At 39.9% G+C, this 21,152-nt stretch overlaps 1 protein-coding gene and 1 pseudogene across 2 annotated transcripts in view; one reads left to right on the top strand and one right to left on the bottom strand.

Moving 5' to 3' along the window:
• The window catches only part of LRRC1 (leucine rich repeat containing 1), a 174,418-nt gene that overhangs the window by 17,397 nt on the left and 135,869 nt on the right, over positions 1-21,152 (top strand). The gene's annotated exons all lie outside the window — the stretch shown is intronic.
• Positions 2,906-3,505, bottom strand: LOC107522185 (mitochondrial import receptor subunit TOM6 homolog; annotated as a pseudogene).

Here is a 21,152-nt window from a genome sequence, read left to right as displayed (position 1 = left end):
TTGTCGGCATCAAAAACCACTGGGTGAGCCAGAAGTCTACGTTTGTTTTATGAAAAGGAGCAGAACAATGGCTCCTGGGTGATTTTTGCATCAAGAAAAAGAGTACTGAACTGAACTGTCATTTGAAGAATTAGGTCAGCAAATATTAATGTGCTCATTTCAAGCAAAATCTTTCAAAGAAGATTAGTGGCACCAATTTTTTTGGTGCTGGATTTTTTTTTTTTTCCTATCAGAAAGTAATTTAGCATCTGTGTCCTTACACACTGTTAGACCAAATGTGCATCCTTTTGGAAATTTGATGGGGGTGGGTGGGGTATCTTGAGTGTAATGGGCACTGGTTTTATCATAGCACTGCCCTCATTTACTTCTGCTCATAATTATTTAGCTCTTACACTCTTTATGATATAATATTATTAGCTTATGAGGCAGTTATTAGCCTTGACTCTAAAGGCCAATATTACAAAGAGGTTCTAATGTACTTTCCCATACTGTACATATTCCAGTGCTGCTACTACACGTGGATGCTAATACGACCAAGGAAAAAGGAAATATGTGTTTTACAATAGACTCACGTTACCTAATAGCATGTCACAGTGAGTCACATATCTAAGATGGCAAGAGGAGGGAAGGGGCAAAGTCTTACATATATCCTGGGTCTGTGATGGACTGAAGTTATGGAGAGGCAAAGAGATAAGCTGATCCAGCCCCTACTTTTCATTCTTCTCATTCTCCACTCCTTTTTAGTTAACTTAACCGTTTAAAAAGATAAACCGTCTAAAGATGGTTCTGTAAGGCAAATACAGGACAGAATAATTGTGAGTTGTAGTTTGTATAGATTTTTAAAACTATATTTCAAAAAACATTTTTAAAAAATATTTCAAAATGTCTTATTTTCAATGTTCAGGACTGGGTCCAAAGTAAATCACCTACAAGATAAATCTCATATAACTTCTGTGGTTTCAGTCCTTTGGAAATATCCTCTTATGGAGGATTCAGCCCTGGAAAAGCAGAGAAGTCTAATTGGATTACTCTTGGTTACAAATAACAAACATCTCAACATAAGTGTGTGACATAAAGGAAACAGATAGTGATTCCACATATCAGGAAGCTGGAAGGACAGTGGTTTTGGGCATTGCAAAGAAGCAGTTCCAAGACTGCTAAGACACCTGTGTGACTTTCTGGGGACTCTCTTCCCTTCTGGCTTTTCACATGGTGGCATACCCAGGGAAGGAATAACCTCAGAGGGCCAGTCTATACCATCTTTTTTCCATCTCTGTAGTGGGAGGGTGGTAGGCAAGGTAGACGAGGACTGGGTATAAGGTAATTGGAAATGCAGTGACTGGTATGGGAAGATGTCAATGGAAGCCTGCCTGATTCTAGAATCCATCCCCCTCTTCTTCCCACCAGTGAGTAAGTAAGTAGTAGACAGGTGTTAACAGTCTCTCTAGTTTTAAAAAATGGTGACATCACCGTTTTCAGTCGATCTTGGATGGACCTTGAAAAATTCATGTTAAGTGAAATAAGTCAGAAACAGAAGGATGAATATGGGATGATCTCACTGTCAGGTAGAAGTTGAAAAACAAGATCAGAAGAGAAAACACAAGTAGAACCTGAACTGGAATTGGCATGTTGCACCAAAGTAAAAGACTCTGGGGGTGGGTTGGGGGGGGAGAATAAAGGTCCAAAAAGGATGACAGAGGACCTAGTAAGTGTTGTATTGTTATATGGTAAACTAGGGAATGTTATGCATGTACAAACTATTGTATTTACTCTCAAATAATGTAAAACATTAATTCCCCAATAAAGAAATTAAAAAAAAATATCTCTCTAGTTTAACCCTGAGTCTGCCAAAAAGATAGCGACCATCTGCTTCAGAAAAATCTCTAGCATTTCTCTTTCAAACTATTCTTTTAAAAAGAAAAAGAAGAAAAAAGGGCTTGTACATGCAGATACTTCCCTTGGATTTTATTTGTACTCTGTGTGAGAGGGAGAAAAAAAAATACCAAATAGGGTGTTATAAAAGGTTAAGTTACCAAACACACTTATTTTGCAACTTGGTAAATTTCTGTGATTCGGTGGGCTCACATTTTCCGCATGGTTGTGCCTTTGGTGGTGGTTGTGTGTCTGTTGGGAGAGCTTTTCTCCAATGTAAAGGAGGGCCTCTGTAAAGCCCTTCAAACTTTGCAGTCACATCCCTGTCTCTGTGCTCCTCCCAGAGCTGTCAAGGCTCATTCCTTTCATGCGCTGTATTAGAGTCCAACTTAGCTGTGCTTGTCTGTTTCTTTCAGTTTATTATCAAGTGATCAGACACATAACTTTATGCTTCAGTCTTAGGCTAGAATTCAGTGTTATCCACAGGAAATGCTATCAAATGTCTGCTGGACTGAAAAAAAAAATGAAATGAACTTTTGTGTGTGTTGAGTAGTCTCGATTCCTCAGTTAGTTCTCTCATTGTGTCTAAGTACTCCCTGCAGCGGCCTTAGTTAGGATTCTGTTTGAGCCTGGTGCATTATATCTATTTGCTGTTCACCTGAGAGGGAGGTTGTGGTGTGGGCTGAGTCAGCATGTATTCCTGGCAGATGATCAACAGTAGCCCAGAAAGATAACACATTATTAATCATGTTGACAGAAGGAAGGTTCCTCTCCTTCTTGCCTCTTAAAGAGGTGTTAATGAGTAAAATTGCCAACAGGCAGGAAGTATTTCTAAAGCCAAGGGCCTGGGCTGCCCACACAGTGAATAACCTGCCCTCGCCTGGAAGTGTGGAATGAACCTTCAGTCACCATTTGAAAATGTCAGAAGCAACTCATTACTGACTCCCCACAGCATTGCAGATATACCACCTGGTATTTCCAATGGAATTTATATGGTTCTTAAATCAGCCTTACATGAGAGGGTTTTCAAAAGTTTTTTTTTCCATGTGCAGTCTTTATTTCAAATATTTGTTAAAATACATCTGAAAAAGTACAAAGAGCACTCCCTGCAGACACTCAGGAAATATGTACATAACTTTACAGAGCAGGGGACAGAACTCTGACTCAAGACTGACTGCTGATCAGGGAACAGTTCTAAGTAGACTCATAAATGAAGGGGGAAAAAAATAAAGGAAATAGGCAAGATAGGGAAGGTGCCTGTGTGAATCAAACTTCAGCTGCCACCAGGCAAATCTTGTAATAGACAGATTGTAGGCTCTGCTTGTGGAAGGTTCCAATATAGCACAGGGGTTCCATCTGTCTGCAATCAAGAGGACAACTATTTGGCTACACCCCAGGCTGAGGTGCCATTAAGTCAATGTCACTCAAATTCCTGGCCAGCCAAACTCCTGCAGCAAAAAGTCCCAAATTGAGAATCAAGTTCCTCGAAAATCATTCCTGTCAGTAGCGAAGTGGTAGACGCCCTGAAGCCACTCTCCCACGTTGTCCGGGATTTCAGGAGCTTCACTCACCGGCCCCGCAGCACTCACTGCGACACTGTTGGAAGCCATTGCAGCAGCACCTCGTCTCCCAAAAGTTTTATTTTACAGATAAGAAAGCTGAGGCAGGGCCAGGTGGTGGCATGCTTGGTTGAGCATACACGTTACAGTCAACAAGGACCCAGGTTCAAGTCCCTGGTCCCCACCTGCAAGGGGAAAGCAGGGCTGCAAGTATCTCTCTATCTCTTTCCCTCTCTGTCTGTCCATCCCCTTTCAATTTCTATGTCACTATCCAATAATAAGTAAATAAGTAGAGAAAGAAAGAGAGAAAAAAAGAAATGAAGAAAGAAAACCAAGGCCAAGCCTTTTCCAAGGTCTCTCAGGAGGAATCAATCTGGTTTGAATTAAGTCCAGGCCTAAGAGAGCAGTGCTGATGATTTTTCGTAGGATGGTCTAATTTAGAGAGCCCTAGTTAGGTGACGGCCTTGAAATGTCATGCAGTTCATGTGCAGTGAGGACCCACTGCATTCTTAGGCACTGAGGATGTGAAAGTGAATGACAGTCCCTATATAGAGGGATCATCAAACACCTGTACAGATGGTGTTGAGATCTGGGTTGTTATGAATTTGGCCCCAAAGGGTTCTTGGAAGTAGAGGGCAGTGGGTGGGTGGGCCAGCACAGTAATGTTGAAGGCATGGGGATAAAGGAGCCGGTGTGGTATAGGCCCCATCATGTAGCTTTGACTGCCAGGCTAAGGAGTTTGATCTTTATTTTGTAAGTGGAGGTGTACACAGAGTTGGACTGTTTTTGTTCTTTTTTTCCCCTTCAAGAATGCTCAATTTAACAGTCCTCAGATTATAGGTGTCACTTCCACCTATAGAACAGATTACAGGATGAGAGGATATGAGGCAATAGAAATTTCAGTTGCTATTTAGGCAGAGAAAGAAGAGTGTACTATTAAGAGGTGAATGGCCCAAGAGACGAAAGTGGGGAGGAGACCATGGGAGAGGTCATGGCAGGTCCAGAATATTGGAGTTGAAGATGTGGGAAAGGAAGCAGCTCGGCATGGGGTCAGCGTCTGGGGAATGGCCTGGGATTGGATGGTGATACTCAGTGGGTGTGGTGGGCACTGGACTTAAAGAAGCTTCAAAACTTCTAGGCTTGTTGGTGTGTGCATTCTCTCCATTAGGAGAGAAACCTGTGGTAGTCAGAAACCTGTGGTAGGGCCAGTGTGAGAGATGGAGATCTAGCTATAGATCAACCTGCTGCAGGAAAAAAAAAAAACTCATGGCCCATCAGAAGAGAACCAGCCTCAGGCATGGTCAGGTAGGGATGTAGACCTGCTGTTACTGGCTCACTCAGTACTTCACACCTGCCCCCTCCCCCACCCCCATGTCCACATATTATGTGCCGTCTTTCACTTTTTAAGTGCTGACAGCTTACTCAACAGTCAAAAAAAAATGCACGATGGAAGGAATGTATGGATTGGATTTAGCTGTGTGGGCTGCCTTGTTTGCACCATCTGCTCTGCAGACACCTTGACAGCTCCTAGGACTGTAGCAGAAGGTGGGAATTGGATCCCAGAGTCTTGGTAATGCCATACCTTCCTCAGTCCTCCCATTTGGGTTGGAACTTGGAAGCTTTACAGATTGAATGCTAACTAGCTAATTAGATTTTCAGTAGGAGGTAATGGGAAATGATAGTAATCTGAAGCCTGTGGCTCAAGTGAGCTGCAGATTGTGATAAAAATTTGCTAGCTCTTTCCTGAAACTCCTGAATCCCTACTTCTTTTCCCTATATGGATGGAGTGTTGTTGTTGTTGTTCTTCTTTTTTTTAATCATTATTGTAGTTTTTTGATTCTTCCTCTTTTGCTTATTCGTAGCATTTTTCATTTTTCCTTATCCTTTTTTTTTTTTAAATCTCTTCCTTCTGCACATTTACTTCTCTATCTCTCCAATTCATTTTGTTGTTGTTGATGCTGTTGTGGCTTCACCATTCTAAGCTAACCCTTTCAGAGAGAAAGGTCTGGAAAGATAGAGAGGAAGAGGCACCACAGCATTGAAGCTTCTCCCAGTACCATAAGATTCCATGATGCACTGGGGCTTAAGCATGGGTTGCTTTAATGGCAAAGAAGGTGCCCTCCTAGGTGAATTGTAGTGCATCCCTCTAGCCCCTTATTCTCTTGAAGGATGACAGCTTGAGATAGTTGGTTAAAGTTGCATCTAGATTTTTTTTTTTTTATTGTATTGATGTGAACTGTCATACCTTTTTTTTTTTTTTTTTAGTTTTTGAATGCTGAGCTATGCAAGTTGTGATTACAGGTTATGAAACATAGGCGCTTCCACATCCAAATGCATGTTTTGCCCTTCAAGTTAATAACTTTGTGGGTTTTACTCAAATTTCGAAACACTATTTATCTTCATACCACTAACACATAAATTTGACTACCATTGGTGCTTGCAAATCTTTCTCTCTCTGAAAAGGTACATTTGATGTTTGGGATAGACTAAGAACTAAGTCTAAAGAATGAGGTGAGAGGCCAGGTGGTGGTGTACCTGGTTGAGTGCACATCTTAAAATGCGCAAAGACCAAGCAAGGTTCAAGCCCCCAGTCCCCACCTGCAGGGGGAAAGTGTTGCAAGTGGTGAAGCAGTGTTGGCAGGTGTCTCTTTGTCTCTCTCCCTCTTTGTCACCCATTCCCTCTCAATTTCTGGCTGTCTCTATCCAATAAATAAATAGAAAAAAAAAAGAGAAAGAATGAGGTTATTGATCAGTCCAGGAAACAGCATAGTTCTGTGTGAGTGAGAAACCTTGTTGAATTTCTGAGGTAGTGGCAAACAGAGAGGTCCAGATGCTTGGAGTCTACCTCTTTACTCCTATGCTTCCAGGCACAATATTTAAGTAGCTAACATCTTTGTTTTCTCATTTACAAAACTGTTTTAGTTAGACCATCAGTTAGTCTTTTGGAGAAGAATATGAACTTTCTCTTGGCATTTGAAATGCTGGTATGGACATTGAGATTTTTGCTGCTATTGTTCTGGGCCTGTGGAGCTCAATAATCACTAGATTGGGGACCACTGTTGATTTTTTTAAAATGATATGCATGCAGTTAAATGCTGGCATGATCTTAGAACAACACAAACCTGACTCCTTGATACACCTCTTGTATATCTGTTAAAGAACCAAGCAGTTTTTCTCTGACTGGTCACTGGTAGGGACCCCCCCCACCCCCCCAGTGGTTTAGACAGATTTTTGAGAAGAATCTGGGCTGTTCTTTTCCAACATTTGAATTCTGGAGTCCTATCTCCAGAGATTTTGATTCATTGTGTTGGGGAATTGGTGTGTGGGACTGACCTCAGGAATCTATGGTTTTAGCAAGTGCTCTGAGTGACCCCACTATAAAAAGCACTGGTATGGTGGGCTTTGTGGTTGAGTGGACAGTACACTTCATGTCTTGCCTCCCCCCCTTATAGATTACATAATCTTGTCAAGATTTTAATATCGCTGAGCCTCTGGCTTTTTTGTTTCTTCAAGTGAAAATGGTGATAGCATTCAGGGAGGACATTGTGAGGGGTGTGGTTAATACACATAAAACACCCAGTTCAATTGGCACAGGATATTATTATAAAGCAAACATTACTAATTTACCATCAGTAAATAATGAAATTTTGTAGAGCATATCTTCGTATCTCTATTTGTGTATAAGCCTAGTCACATCCACCACTAGGGCATATGTTACATTAATTACCTACTGTTGAATATAAAAAAAAAATCTCTAACCTTACAGTGATTTTTTTGTGTGTGTGTGGCATATTTGTCAGAGAGAGAAAGAGAGTGTGAGAGACCATGAGAATGGATGATTTCATTTTAAATTCTTTTCTGATCTTGTAGATTTCAGTACTAATTGGGGACAAGTAATTATTATGCTCATTCCTTAGTTTTCTTTCATGTTTTGGGTTTATTGTGTCACCAATAGTTGCAAATCAAAAGAGTCTACCATGAAACCATTACAGGGCAACAACTTAAGATTGCTTACTCATGCTCTCCCAGTTCTAACTTAGATCCCCTGGCTCCCAAATTCTTTCAGGTACACACTTCTGAACTTGTCCTGAGGAGCTGTAGCTGAGGCTTCACTTAGAAGCAATACAAAATTTCATTATTTACTGATGGTAAATTAGTAATGTTTGCTTTATAATAATATCATGTGCCAATTGAATTGGGTGTTTTATGTGTATTATCCACACCCCTCAGTCCTGTTAGCCACTGAAATGTAGTGACACTTGTCTATAGAACTGACCTGCTGTGGCTTAGGAGCTCTTCAGACTATCAGACTTTTCTGCTTGCTGCATCTGTGGGGAAAAATAAGGGATTTATATTCAGCAGACAAACCTGGGGGAAGCTCTCTTTCTCTCTGTGTCTACAAACACATGAAGACAGGGTTCATGGTGCTCAGATATTTGTCCCTGTGAATCTTTTTGTCTTGACCAAATACATTCTTTACCTTCCCGAAAGACATGCAAGCCAGTTTTTACAAAATGTTTTATTTTTGTTTTTAATGCTAGCACTGAAAAATAATGCCTTGGGTTTGGCCCATGGCGCTGTCAAAACAAAACACCTCCTGTATCCAGGATATGAGCAGGTTTAACTAGTACCCAAGCATGTTGCTGCTTTTTGTTTTTCATCTCTCCTTCGTAACTCTTGACATGGAATAACTCTGCATTCTTTTCTTGCTAATTATTTAAAATTTTAATGGAAGCGTTTGCATTTATAATGTATGGTTCTTTGTCAAGTGCATGAAGGTGTGTCTAATGTAATTCTAGTTTCAGGAGCAGTTTTTAAGTGAAAGGTTTTATTTAATCTCGAATGCTTTTGAATGGGCTATTTCTTAGCTATCTTTAGCATATAAATTATGGTGAACATGGCACCGAAGGGCACATTCTTTTTCCCCCCCCCTTGTTTGGTATATTTCCTCATTCTTGACTTGGTAATTATATTTGGGATAATTAAGGCTTGGATTAAAAAACAGATTTTGGATCTATGTTCTTTCTTTTATACAGTAATAGTTCTGTGTGCAGTAATTGACAAGAATATGTTCATATATTTCAGAAATTGATTTCTTCAATTTAAGCTTATTCAAAAGCTCAATCAACCAACTGAAAACATGGGAAAAGAAAAAAACAATGAGTTGGAAAGCCCAAGACCTTGGTGACTATGGGAATTAGTTTGAATTACTAAAATCAAAATAGAACCAAAACCTATAGTTGCTGCTCCTGCTCCTTCGCCTCCTCCTCCTCTTCTTCTACCTCCTCCTCTTGCTCTACCTCCTCCTCCACTTCCTCCTCTACTACCTCCTCTTCTTCCTCCTCCTTTTTTTCCCCCTTCTTTTAATTTTATTGAGGAGCTAATGGTTTTTCACACCCTTCCAAACCCTCCCTCTCCAGAGTCTTTTGCTTTGGTGCAATACACCTCACCCAGTTCAAGGTTTTTTTTTATTTTTTATTTTTTTATTATTTTATTTTATTATTATTTTTTTATTTTTAAAATTTATTTATTTATTTATTCCTTTTGTTGCCCTTGTTGTTTTGTTGTTGTAGTTATTATTGATGTTATTGTTGTTGGATAGGACAGAGAGAAATGGAGAGAGGAGGGGAAGACAGAGAGGGGGAGAGAAAGACAGACACCTGCAGACCTGCTTCACCGCCTGTGAAGTGACTCCCCTGCAGGTGGGGAGCCGGGGGCTCGAACCGGGATCCTTCCACTGGTCCTTGTGCTTAGCGCCACCTGCGCTTAACCCACTGTGCTACTGCCCGACTCCCGGTTTTTTTTTTTTTTTTTTTGTGTGTGTGTTTTCTCTTTCTGGTCTTGGTTCTTAAATTCCATCTACAAACAAGATCATCTGATAGTTGTCCTTCTCTTTTTGACAATCACTGATTCCTACTATGGCTCCATCACTTTGAAATTTTTAAATAGTATGTTAAACTTCCTTATTAGAATTTTCAAATTTTTTTTTTTTTAGGATACTTTGTAAGTGAAATGTATCTTTGAAATTACCTCATGAGGACAAAAGGTAAGGGTAATAGACAGGACTGATACCCCTTCTTTTTTGTTCTGATTTCTTCACTACAACTTGTGAATATTTTCATATATGCCAAACAACCTGAATGTCTTTCAAAAACTGAGTTCTTGGTTGGTGAAATAGCTCACTTGGATAATATACTGCTTTGCCATATGTACAACCAAGATTTAAGTCTGATCTCCCCTGCATTGAAGGACAATTTGGTTGGTGTGGCCTCTCTCTCAGTTTCTCTTTCTCTCTAGCTTAAAAAAGTTGAGCATTTAAAATTTATTTATTTATTTATTTATTTATACCAGCGTGCTATTCTGCTCTAATTTATAGTGGTGCTGGGGATTAAGTCTTAAGACCTGGGAATCTCAGGCATGAAAGACTTTTTGCATAAACAGGCCCTTTGCTTCCCTTTTAAAACTATTTCAACATACTAGTTTCAGATGAATAGTTCAAGACAAGGTAGAAAGCCAGCATTTTACTGCTTCAAGATTTTAGTGAAACAAAATTTCATTTGGGTTTTTTTTTTTTTTTGACACTGGCAAGTGATGTGTGTGTGTGTGTGGTGGATGGAAGGGAAGTGCCTCTATTTGTTGATTTGTTCCTGTGTATGAAAATTATATAGATGCTTCATTTGGAGATCTTTGACAAAGATAAATTTCTTTAGAGAGACAGAAGAAGAAAGTCACTGAGAAGACTTCAGCCTGTATTTTCAATCAGAGGTAGTGATTATCTAGTGCCTCATCTGCATACTAAGGAATTGGCTCATGAATAAGCCTGAGGACATCTTTCATCTTTAGCTTCACAGCTGTAAACTTGCACTGACACATGGCCTTGAATACAGGTCTAAAGTTTCTCTGCTGGACTCCGAAGTTCTTGATGATGTTAGCTTTTGTGTCCCTAGTATTAAGAATAATGTAGGACCCCCCCCCAAATTATTAAATTTAATCTAAATTTTATGCTTTTTAAGCTCACATCATTTACTTGAGTAAACTTGATATACTGTAGACCTAGTGCTTTTTTGGGAAAGGTCTACAGATATTTTAAAGAGTGTTTAACATTTTGAATGTGTAATGTGTGCATATGGTAAAACATTAAGAAAATGGGGAAATAGGTATACAGACAGTGAAAAGTGAGTTTTTCTTCCATCTGTTTCTTAGCCTTTCACTTCCTTCAGAGGAAATAGGCACAATACTTTGTATCTATCCAGAGACATTCTGTGTATCTACAAGCATTAACATAAATTAACTTTATATTTATTTTTAATTCTACCTGGATATCACTGGGACTTCGTGCCTGCATGATGAATCCACTACTCTTGGTAGCTATTTTTTTCCTACTGTTTTTATTTGGTAGGACAGAGAGAAATTAAGAGAGCTTCCTCCTTGCAGGTGGGAAGTGAGGGTTTGAACTCAGGTCCTTGTGCATAGTAAGTGTGTGCTTAATCAGGTGTGCTGTCACCTGGCTCTCCACAAATTTACCTTTGTTTTGGGGATGTTGGGGAATGGTGGACATGTGGATGGTGTGACTCCTTTGAAAGCTACTCCTGCAGCATGTATAACATTTGAACATCTAGTTCAGTAATTTCCAATTCTGGTATTCAGTTGTAAAAATAGAAACAGCGTTGTGCCAAGATTGCATTGAAGAGTTTTTATTAATGCGTGCGTGTGCGTGTGTGTGTGCGTGTGTGTGTGCGTGTGCGTGTGTGTGTGTGTGGTGGAAAAAGAAAAGAACAAAATAAAAAAAAGAAAAGAAAGTGCATGTTAGGGAAATGTTTGAATATATTTGATGCATTTGATGCATATACAACATGGTGGTACAGTTCTTTTTTTTCCCACCAGAGCACTGCTCAGCTCTGCCTTATGGTGGTACGGGGGCTTGAACCTGGGACTTTGGAGCCTTAGGCATAAGAGTCTCTTTTGAACCTGGGACTTTGGAGCCTTAGGCATGAGAGTCTCTTAGTATAACCATTATGTTATCTACCCCCGCCCGGTGCGGTTCTTATAAATAAGAGCAGAGCTTTATTCATTGTCACAGAGAAACTCTTGATATATTTTATGTAAATGCAAGATATATGAAAATTGTACAATATCTCTTGTGTAATGCAGTGATAACCTCTATGTGACTTTGTGCTTATGCACATGAAACGTGGCAGGAAGAAATTAAGTAAAAAAAAAAGTTCTTTTGTGCAAAGAAACATAATAATATTAACCTAAAAGGAAAACTACATGAAATATAAGGAAATATATCAAAATAGGAAGCCACAGACTCATAGGTAAGGAAAGAAGTTAGGATAAAGATCATTCTGAATCAGCAAAAAAAATAACTTGACTTAAATGTTTCTGAGCCAACTGATTAGCACTTTGAAAATAAAAAAGTAAACTGTAAAAATAAAAAAAGTGTAAAATAAAATATAAAAGTAAACTGTAAAGTTAAAAGTAAACTTCAATTAAATCTAAATGAATTAAAACTTCACCTGTAAAATATATAACAGTATTAGAAAAGCCTAGTATTATGAATTCCAAGTGACTAGTATGTATCAAATGAAAAAAAATTAATTGAGGTGGCACAGGGGGTAAGGCATTGGACTCTTTTATTTATTTATTTATTTATTTTTTATTTTTTTTATTTTAGGAGGGGTACAACTCCACACAATTCCCACCGCCCAATCTCCATATCCCACCCCCTCCCCCGATAGCTTTCCCATTCTCTATCCCTCTGGGAGCATGGACCCAGGGTCATTGAGGGTTGCAGAAGGTAGAAGGTCTGGCTTCTGTAATTGCTTCCTCGCTGAACATGGGCGTTGACTGGTCGGTCCATACTCCCAGTCTGCCTCTCTCTTTCCCTAGTAGGATGGGTCTCTGGGGAAGCTGAGCTCCAGGACACATTGGTGGTGTCTTCAATCCAGGGAAGTCTGGCCGGCATCCTGATGACACCTGGAACCTGGTGACTAAAAAGAGAGTTAACATACAAAGCCAAACAAATTGTTGAGCAATCATGGACCCAAAGCTTGGAAAAGTGGAGAGGAAGTATTAGGGAGGTACTCACTGCAAACTCTAGTATACTTCTGCTTTCTTACTTTGGTGCCATACTCCAAACTCAATTTCTGCTTTGCGTTTCTACTTTTTTTTTTTTTTTACATGCATAACATTCCCCAGATTCCCATTTAACAATACAACCCCCACTATTTCATTCATCATTTTTCATGGACCTGTATTCTCCCCACCCACCCACCCACCCCAGAGTCTTTTACTTTGGTGTAATACTCCAATTCCATTTCAGGTTCGACTTGTGTTTTCTTTTCTAATCTTGTTTTTCAACTTCTGCCTGAGAGTGAGATCATCCCATATTCATCCTTCTGTTTCTGACTTATTTCACTCAACATGATTTTTTCAAGGTCCATCCAAGATCGGCTGAAAACGGTGAAGTCACCATTTTTTACAGCTGAGTAGTATTCCATTGTGTATATAGACCACAACTTGCTCAGCCACTCATCTGTTGTTGGACATCTGGGTTGCTTCCAGGTTTTGGCTATTACAAATTGTGCTGCCAAGAACATATGTGTACACAGATCTTTTTGGATGGATGTGTTGGGTTCCTTAGGATATATCCCCAGGAGGGGAATTGCAGGGTCATAGGGTAGGTCCATTTCTAGCCTTCTGAGAGTTCTCCAGACTGTTCTCCACAGAGGTTGGACCAATTGACATTCCCACCAGCAGTGCAGGAGGGTTCCTTTGACCCCACACCCTCTCCAGCATTTGCTGCTGTTACCTTTTCTGATGTGTGACATTCTCACAGGAGTGAAGTGATATCTCATTGTTGTCTTGATTTGCATTTCTCTGACAATGAGAGACTTGGAGCATTTTTTCATGTGTTTCTCAGCCTTTTGGATCTCTTCTGTGGTGAATATTCTGTCCAATTCCTCCCCCCATTTTTGGATGGGGTTATTTGTTGTCTTGTTGTTGAGTCTGGTAAGCTCTTTATATATGTTGGTTATTAAACTCTTATCTGATGTATGGCATGTAAAGATCTTCTCCCATTCTGTGAGGGGTCTCTTGATTTGGGTAGTGGTTTCTTTTGCTGTGAAGAAGCTTTTTAATTTGATGTAGTCCCATAGGTTTATACTTGCCTTAGTCTTCCTTGTAATTGGATTCGTTTCATTGAAAATGTCTTTAAAATTTATGCGGAAAAAAGTTCTTCCAATATTTTCCTCTAAGTATCTGATAGTTTCTGGTCTAACATCCAAGTCCTTGATCCACTTGGAATTTACTTTTGTATTTGGTGAAATACAGTGATTCAGCTTCATTCTTCTGCATGTTTCAACCTATAGCAACAAAAACAATAAAATATCTAGGAATAAACCTAACCAAAGAAGTGAAAGACTTGTATACTGAAAATTATGAGTCACTACTCAAAGAAATTGAAAAAGACACAAAGAAATGGAAAGATATTCCATGCTCATGGGTTGGAAGAGTTAACATCATCAAAATGAATATATTACCCAGAGCCATCTACAAATTTAATGCTATCCCCATCAAGATCCCAAGCACATTTTTTAGGAGAATAGAACAAATGCTACAAATGTTTATCTGGAACCAGAAAAGACCTAGAATTGCCAAAACAATCTTGAGAAAAAAGAACAGAACCGGAGGCATCACACTGCCAGATCTCAAACTATATTATAGGGCCATTGTCATCAAAACTGCTTGGTACTGGAACATGAACAGACACACTGACCAGTGGAATAGAATTGAGAGCCCAGAAATGAGGCCCCACACCTATGGACATCTAATCTTTGACAAAGGGGCCCAGACTATTACATGGGGAAAGCAGAGTCTCTTCAACAAATGGTGTTGGAAACAATGGGCATTGGACTCTTATGTTTAAGAACCTGAGCTTGATTCTTGGCATTGCATTTACAGAGTGATTGTTTTTCTTATTAATAAATAATAAACAAACTAACCTTTACACAAAGAAAATAAAAAAGAATTTAGTTGAGGGGATCCTGTGGTGGCACATCTGGGTAAGCATACATATATATTATAGTACACAAGGACCTAGTTTAAGCCCCTGGTCTCCACCTGCAGGGGGAGAAACTTCATGAGTGGTGGTGAAGCAAGTGAGGCTTAACATTTAAAGAGAAAAGCAAGGTCAACTTCTTAGTTAAAGGGAAATGTAGTTGGTGGCAATCTTCCCCCTCTTCCCAGCATAGACAGGGATTTCTTTTCTCTTTTTAAATTTTATTAGTGGTTTAATATTGATTTACAAAATCATAGGACAAAGGGTATAATTCCACACTGTTCCCACCACCAGAATTCTGTGTCCCCATTCCTTCCATTGGAAACTGCAGATATGGGTTGAAATAATATAACTATTATTTCAACAACTGTTTATTTATATTTGCCCATTTTTTCCTATGGTTCTGCTTTCTCTTCCTTTTAAGTCACACCTACACTTCCTACTACTTTTGAGTGTCCTTCCGTTTTCTCTCTTCACTCCCCGGGTCCTGATGGAATTAGAGTTCACAGCCTCATTATGTCCTCAGTATATCTGGTATTCTGTGAGGGAGGGGCCTGCATGAATGGAGCTGGGTGACCATGGGGATTCATAGATGTATCTGGCAGTATGTTGGTCCTTTGTCCTTGTGGGCCTGCAGAAACCAGTGCTTTGCAGATGTGCTTAGTAGCAGCTTTGGTTGTAAGGTCTAGTTGACCTGAGTCTCAGGTGACGGTGACTTGCTGTGGGCTTGAGCAGACCTGGGCAAGCTAAGTCGTGTGCTGTTGCAAGTCCCCAGGGTATTTCTGCCTGGAGTTTGAGTAGTTCTAGGTGAGACAAGGGATTCATTTTCATGGGTGTCTGGCACTGCTTATAACATTGGTGTCAAGTGGCACTGGACAGTTAGCTCAGTCCCTTGTATTGACTTTAAGAAGATCTGAGAAATGCTTGTTATTAACAATCACATATGCTTGGCATTGGCTATGACACTGAGGTCTGTGAGGTTACACGGACTTTGGTGGCAACCTAGGACTCAGTGCTGTTTGTGTCTGGTGGCAGTGTGTGTGAAGACTGAGCTAGTATGATTCAAACCAAGAATTTGAGTTCCTTAGTACTCTTTAATAACTGACACTAGCATTAGGCTATCACTGAGTGCCAGCATCCTCGCTGTCCTAGAAGGTACATAATTCCCCCCTCTCTCACCCCATATAAACTCATCTTCATTGGTTTTACCTAGTTACGCTACTATGTAAAAAATGTAGTGATACATTTTCACCAGATATTTTAAAATTTTTTTGATATATTTTTTTTATAGAGACAGCCAGAAATTGAGAGGAATGGGGAGATAGAGAGAGAGACAGAGAGACACTTGCATTATTGCTTCTTCACTACTTTTGAAGCTTTCCTCCTGCAGGCAGGGACTGGGGGCTTGAACCTGGGTCCTTGAACATGGTAACCTGTGTGTGCAACCAGGTGTGCCACCACTGGGTACCCATTTTTTTTTACCAGATCTTTAAGAAATGATTTTAGTTTGAGAGAGAACCAAAGAGTGAGAGAGGGAGAGAGAGAAATACACAGGTGCGCGCGCGCGCGCGCACACACACACACACACACACACACACTCACACACTCACACACTCACACAGAGATAGATAGAGAGAAGGAAGGAGGGAGAGGGGGGAACATTAAAGAACCAGGATACTATCTGGTATATATGGTAGTGGGAATCCAGCCTAGGGCCTCACTTATTTAAGTCCTGGTCTATTTCAGTCAGTCTTCTTCCTAGACATCAAAGTCCTTTTCAAATGTAGTGTCCCAAATGAAGAAGATAAACATCACTTCACTCATTCTTCCCCAGCCCTCTACACTTTATTGGCAGTGGTATAGGGGTTAATGACTTACAGTACAGTTCTTGGCACACAGTCACAACTTGTCATATCCCCATGATAGGTTTATGTAGGACACTGCCCCTCAACGTGGGTCGTTTTTTTTTTTTTTTTAATAAAGTTTTTTTTTAAAAATTTTATTTATTCATTCCCTTTTGTTGCCCTTGTTGTTTTATTGTTGTAGTTATTGTTGTTGTCGTTGTTGGATAGGACAGAGAGAAATTGAGAGAGGAGGGGAAGACAGAGAGGAGGAGAGAAAGATAGACACCTGCAGACCTGCTTCACTGCCAGTGAAGCGACTCCCCTACAGGTGGGGAGCCGGGGTTCCAACCGGGATCCTTATGCCAGTCCTTGTGCTTTGCGCCACCTGCGCTTAACCTGCTGTGCTACAGCCCGACTCCCCGTGGGTCGTTTTCTACACTCATGTGCCAGGACGTTAAAACCCTTCTGTCCCATCCCATCTCCTTATCTAAAGTCCTTTGCTTTTTTGGTGTTTGGTGCGGCATACCAACTTTATGACAAATTAAAAAGTTGAAAACATGTTGAACTGTATCTCATTCCCATAACCATCCCAACAGGTAGATAGATAGAAGATAGATGAGAAGCCAATAACTGGTCAGTGTTCATTGAGTAGACTTTGATTTTTTACTCTGTTCTGATCCTTCCTGCTCCCACATTACCTTCAGCCTATGTCTCTGTTTTGTCCAGGACACCATTAAGAGTTGTCATTACACACCTGGATGGATTCCAGATGTTTTATTTCAGGACCAAGGAAATTATGTGATATAATGTTGTAGGAAAGAAGAAGGATATTAAAATGTGCATGTTGGGGCAGGTGGTGATGCACTTGGTTGAGCACACACATCACAGTGTGTACGGACCAAGGTTTAGACCCCCACCTCCATGGGAAAAACTTTGAGTAGTGAAACAGTGCTGCAGGTGTTTCTCTTTTGCTCTTCCTCTCTGTCTCCCCTTTCTCTCTCAATTTTCACTCGTGTCTCTCCAAAATAAGTAAATAAAATATATATTTTAAAAAGTACATGCAGTGAGTGGCATTTCAACTTGGTTAATTGTTTTAAATAAAGTAAATGACCAGGCAGAGAAGACAAGGCAGCACCTTGCCAGCATGTTATTCTTGGGGCTACTATTCTTTTGCATCCATATAGAAAGAGCTTCCTGAAGGAACTGTTGACTGACTTGTTCTTTTCCCAGGTACCAGAGCTTGTCTTCTGTCATTCAGAGAACAACTGAGCATCTCTCACCTGTAACCATTTTTCTTTGAATAATTGCAAACAGTAACACCCCCCTCCCCTTTTACTTTGTGCCTGCTTATATAATATGCGGAGTTCACTGTTGAGCTTTCAATGCAGAAAATCATTTGTGTGGATGGTGTGCTTTATTTGCCTGCCCTGTGGATTTTCATGTTTCTGCTTTGGACCCGGAGCAACTTGGCCTTGTTAGCATCTGTTTTTTCCTCTGTGGACAAAGCTAAATGTGATGCTCTTGAACTGTAGCATAGGTACTTTGTCTTCATGAGCTTCTTCTTCCATAAAAATGTCACCACTTATATATTATGACTGCCACAGGCAACTGTGATTTAACTTGAATTTGTAATTATATATTCTCCTCCTCCTCCGCCTCCTCCTCCTCTTCCTCCTCCTTTTTCTCCTTCTCCTCCTTCTTCCCCTTCTCCTTCATCATCTTCTTTTTAATCTTAGAAGAGTCTTGAACATTTTTGAGCCCCCTCCCCCTCCTTCATCCTGGCCCCTCAGCAGTGTTCTTCCTCAGTTACTTGGCTCAGGGACTTTGTCATGCCTGTCATGTGAGCCCCTGCTTCACTTTGAAGTGCACATTATTAATAAGAATGTGTTTTTTCATTTGGTATCCTCATTTACTTTGGGAAAATTGTATGCTGCCAGCCACTATCTGAGAAATAATCCCTTGCTTTTCTTCATACACTCTCTGTGCTCTTTCCTAGGTTATGGTGCCTTTCTCAGATTCTGTGCAGTTAGACTCCTGTACCATTAAAAATGTCTGTAAAGGGGGCATTTTTTCCCCAGCACCTTATGGTATATGTTATCAAGGTTTCATTATAAGACTGAGTGGAAAGATGATAAAGTGAATTCTTTACTTTCTAATGCTAGGTGTGTGTATCTCTATTTTAATTTTTTTTTTGTAGTGCTATGAGATGTTCTTTTTCTTTTTGAATGAGGCCAGTCAGAGGTATTTAGGCTCTTTCAGTGGTTGCTTTGAAATACATCTTGTTAAAGAAAATATAATTACTGCAGTTGTATGAGTTGAAGGATTGTTTCTCTTTGTTCTTACACCAGCTGTATATTTCTAGGTCCTCTAAGAACAGCTCATCCAGTGTTAAAGTGTCAGGTGGCTAGTAAGGAGTTACAGATCCTTGACAAGAAGAACATAGCAATTGAGGGAGGAAAATTGCAGAGGAGTTGGGGAGGGTACAGCAATAGCAGAGGCTCAAATGCCAGAGAGAGACCAAAGAATGTGGTTTCAGCTTGCGTCTTTAGTGTTTAAACAGATGGGCAACACTAAAATAAAGGCCCACAAAAGCCAGAGAAAGTGCATGTGAATGAAGTATACCCTTGGGAATAGAAGAGGTTGGGGGGAAATGAGATGAGATTTCTTTCATGAGGCTTGCTGTAGCCTAACCCAGGAAGGTAGCTTTGATATTTTGAGCCAGGAACACTGTTGGCATTTCTATTACCCCTTTAGGTAAATGAATTGGAACAGTGATAGCATACTTTCTAAAGGTTGCCAGGAAGGACAAATGTTCAGTACTCATACAGTTACTGGGCCAGGTTTTATTAGGTACATGGACAGTGGAACAATTGGTTTACACAAGTTCATCAAATAACCACCATTTCTGTTGCTAACCAAAGGACTGGTATCTCATTAATAGTAACTAAATTTTCTGTCACTGTATATATTTTAATTTCAGGTCCTGGTAGCATACACATTTTTTTTTTTTTTAAATAACATAATGGAAGAATGACTACAGATAATTTATTCTTTTTGGTTTCTTGCTCTTGCAGATTTGGCCCTAAGTGTATGCAGGGGAATTGGATTGGCATTTCCAAAATCAGTGGGATCCATTGAGCCCAGTTAGGGTGTGAAGGGAGTGTTTGAGAAAACAGTACTGCATGGTGCATCCTTCTGCCTCTTAGAGCTCAGCACTCACTAGGTATCCAAGGAAGTTGGATACTGGGATGTAAGTTCATTCTGCTAAGTTCATACTTTATGGTTTTCTGAATTCTCTCTTTCTCCTGATCCTCACTGTCATCACATCAGTTAAAACTGTGGCTTGCCTGCTCTTGTTCTGAAGCACTTCATTTGGAGTTGTCATTCCCACTTGTTTCATCTATCAAGCTTGTGCTTTAAATCTAGAACTACAACAAGAAGTTTCAGTTTGAGTTTGTCGAGTTCGTTAAAATTCCTTATTTAAAAGCTGTTTGTATCTCAAGAAGAGGAGCATGGATTCTTCCATTCACAAAGGACTTTCTATACTGCAGCATGTATCTTTGTTAAAAAGCCAAGTTGATGATGTTGTTTTGCCACTCATTTCTTATGAAAGAGTACTCATGAAAAAATAGTGCTGTGTTTTTCTGCCTGATAATTTTTCTTCTGTTCACCAGGGACTATGACATTATGTTCTAACTTGAAATTCAGATGCTAGTCATTTGATTTCAGATAACTTGCAGATTTCTTTGTTGCTTTTTGCAAATACTGTAGTAGATGCTAGTTAATTACAGGCTGAAGTGCACAACCCAAGTTGTTATCTAAGAACCTTGGTCAATTTGAAGTGGGAGGACAAGATTGTGCATGGAAATTGAACTTGCAGAAACATAAGGTCTTTCTGTTGGGTTGTCAGAAAAGCTGTATAGATAAACAAGAAAGGGCCTGGCAGTGGCACACTTAGTTGAGCGCATATTTTACCATGTGCAAAGACTTGTGTTCTAGTCCCCACTCCTCACCTGTAGGGGAGCAGTGAAGCAAGTCTGCAGGTATTTATTTTTCTCTTTCCCTCTCTATTTCTTCCTTCCCTTTCAATTTCTCCTGTCAAACAAAATAGAAAGAAAAAGGAAAAAAAAAGTCTGCTGGGAGTCGTAGATTTGTAGTGTTGACACTGAACCCCAGCAGTAACCCTGGTGGCAATTGAAAAGAAAAAAACAAAAGAAAAATAGAAAAAATATATCATGATTTTTCCAACAACCCAAATATATCAATCAACCATCTGATTTAATAGTTTCCTTTATAAAGTTATATAACATAATCACTTGGATTAGGCTTGCACAGAGAATTCAGTGTTATCTCTCTTAAAATTTTTTTTTTTTAGTATTATATTTATTTATTGGATAGAGACAGCCAGAAATTGAGAGGGAAGGGGGTGATAGGGAGACAGACAGAGAGACACCTGAAAGACTGCTTCACCACTCACAAAGCCTTCCCCCTGCAGATAGGGACCAGGGGCTTGAACCTTGTAACATGTGCACTCAGCTACCACATGGCCCCAAACTCAGTGTCTCTCTAGAGGATGCTGTTATATTTTAATTCATAGGGGACACTTTTTCTTGCTTTCCCCCCCGCCCCTTTCTTCCTGCTATTGTGCCATAGAGAGCTAGACTAATTCTTTTACTAAATTACAGAGCTTCATAGCTTTTTCTGTAATTCCTCCCTTCCGACCCCCTTTCTGTTGTTCACGGAATATCATCAAATGTCATCACTACTTGGCTGTTCTGGCTACTTTGTGTTGAGCATATTCTGGCATCTTACATG

This window comes from Erinaceus europaeus, chromosome 4 (genome assembly GCF_950295315.1).
Source record: "Erinaceus europaeus chromosome 4, mEriEur2.1, whole genome shotgun sequence".
Classification (NCBI taxonomy): domain Eukaryota; kingdom Metazoa; phylum Chordata; class Mammalia; order Eulipotyphla; family Erinaceidae; genus Erinaceus; species Erinaceus europaeus.
The sequence above is the reverse complement of the archived record's forward strand: the minus strand, read 5'-3'. Positions and strand labels throughout refer to the sequence as shown.